Here is a 2,146-nt window from a genome sequence, read left to right on the forward strand (position 1 = left end):
GTCCCGCGAGCGTCCCGCCGGCCGGCCCCGCGTGTTTCTCCGCACCGGCCCCCTCGGTGACCAGGACGCACCTCCGTGCCAGCTGCCTGCGGCTGCCGTTTCGCAGTGCATGTCTGTCGCTTCCAGAGAAGGGCCTGCTCCTGTTCTTAGAGCCTCAAGAACTTTGCGTTCTGCTTATTTCTACTTATAACTGAGTCTTCTCAGTTATACTCAGCTCATTGTGACAGCTCGCTCGTGAATCCTCCTCTTCTGAAGACCCTCAACATTTATTACTCTTCTGGTAATTTAACTGTTTGTTGAGTCTGATTGCTGACTATTTTATTTTTTAAAATAGAATTGGATCTCAACATGTTGGGTAGGCTGGTCTTGAACTCCTGGACTCGTGCAATCCTCCTATCTCTGCCTCCAAAATGCTGGGATTAGAGGCGTGAGCCGCTGCGCATGGCAAGCTACTACTTTTAAAAGTTAAACTACTTGAGGATAGGGGCCAACTCACATATTCGTTCATATTTTAGTTGCAAGCATGTGTGATGGCTATCTTTTGAGTGAATTAATAAAAACAAGATTGTATAGATATGGAAGATTTTTTTCTGCTGTTAACCAGACTCTGGGCCAGGCACCGTGGCTCAAGCCCGTAATCCCAGCACTTTGGGAGGCTGAGGGGAGGGGATTGCCTGAACCCATGGGTTCGATATCAGCCTGGACAACTTGGCAAGACCCCATCTCTACAATAAAAAAAAAAAATTGAAAAGTTAGCCAGGTGTGGTAGCATGCGCCTATAGTTCCAGCTACTTGGAAGGCTGAGGCAGAAGGCTCGCCTGAGCCCAGCAGGTCGACGCTAGGGTGACCATAATCGTACCACTGCACTCCAGCCTCAGCGATAGAGTAAGACTCCAACTCAAAACAAAACAAAAACAGACTCTGTTTTGTTCACAATAATTTTTTTTCCTGATCACTTAGGAGGTAAGAATCAAGAGCTCTCCAAGGCCATTAGAACATGTCCTAGTGGGTTGTGTCAGTATGCAATTTGATTTACGTGACTTTTTTTGATCAGCAGGGCAACAGGAACCTGGCAAGGAGTCAGTTCCCTCAGTGGATGAGGTAGCGAGACAGCTGGAAACACAAGTGTTGGAAGAGAAAGAGAGAGATGACGATGATGAAGGTAAGGCCTTTGAGTAGAAAAGCCAGAAGGCGTAACTGTCCTTCTGTCCGTCAGCGTCTCACGCTCCCAGGCTGGAGTGCAGGGGCATGACGAACGCTTGGCACAGCCTCGACCTCCTAGGCTCAGGCGCCTTTCCTCCTCATTCTTCTGAGTAGCCGGGATTGCTCACCGTGCCCAGCTAGTTTTTGTTATTGTTGTTGCTCTTCAGGTTTTTTTGAATTTTTGTAGGCGGGAGGTTTGCTATGTTGCCCAAACTGGTCTCAAACTCCTGGACGTGTGCAATCTTCATGCCTCCCGAGGTGCTGGGATTGCAAGCATGAGCCACTGTGCCTAGCCAGAAACCGTGATGTTCTTTAAACAAAATCCTTACAGTTTATTCTTTGACATTCACTTATTAAAGCCTTAATGTCACAGATAGAAAGGAAAAGGCAAGTTTATTACAACTGTTTAAGATGTTAGATACGTTAATTCACTACTTGGTTACTACTGATCTCAATTTGTAAAATTGTGCTCAGTAGAAGTCTAAGTAGGAGGTGAATATTAATAAGATTAGGGTTGTTTATTTAACTAATATTTATTGAGCAACTAATATATAGTAGGCAATTTTCCCAGGTTATGTTCACATGCAGTCTCATTTTAACCTTACGTCATTTTACAGATAGGGATATTTGTGGTTATGAGAGTTACCCAATGTGACACAGCTAATATGTGTAGAGTCAGAAATTTAAACCTAGCACCTGATTCCAAGTCTTTTATTTTTGTTTCTAGAGACAGAGTCTGGCTCTCACCTAGGCTAGAGTGCAGTGGTGCGATCTTGGCTTATTGTAACTTTGAACTCCTAGGCTCAGTTGATCCTCCCACCTCAGCCTCATAAGTAGCTGGAACTACAGGCACAGGCCACCATACCCAGCTAATCTTAAAAATTTTTTTGTAGCAACAAGGTCTCACTATGTTGCCCAGGCTGGTCTCAAACCCTTGGGCTCA

General features: G+C 45.3%; 1 protein-coding gene across 1 annotated transcript in view; it reads left to right on the top strand.

Annotated features, from left to right (window-relative positions):
* The first annotated feature begins 1,057 nt into the window (after positions 1-1,057).
* Positions 1,058-2,146, top strand: part of METAP2 (methionyl aminopeptidase 2) — a 26,868-nt gene continuing 25,779 nt past the window's right edge. Inside the window, 1 exon segment of the mRNA XM_021713474.1 lies at positions 1,058-1,162. The gene's annotated coding sequence lies outside the window, so the exon portion shown is untranslated.

The sequence above is a fragment of the Carlito syrichta genome, unplaced genomic scaffold (assembly GCF_000164805.1).
Source record: "Carlito syrichta isolate Samal-C Ts95f unplaced genomic scaffold, Tarsius_syrichta-2.0.1 Scaffold304566, whole genome shotgun sequence".
NCBI classification, from domain to species: Eukaryota; Metazoa; Chordata; class Mammalia; order Primates; family Tarsiidae; genus Carlito; species Carlito syrichta.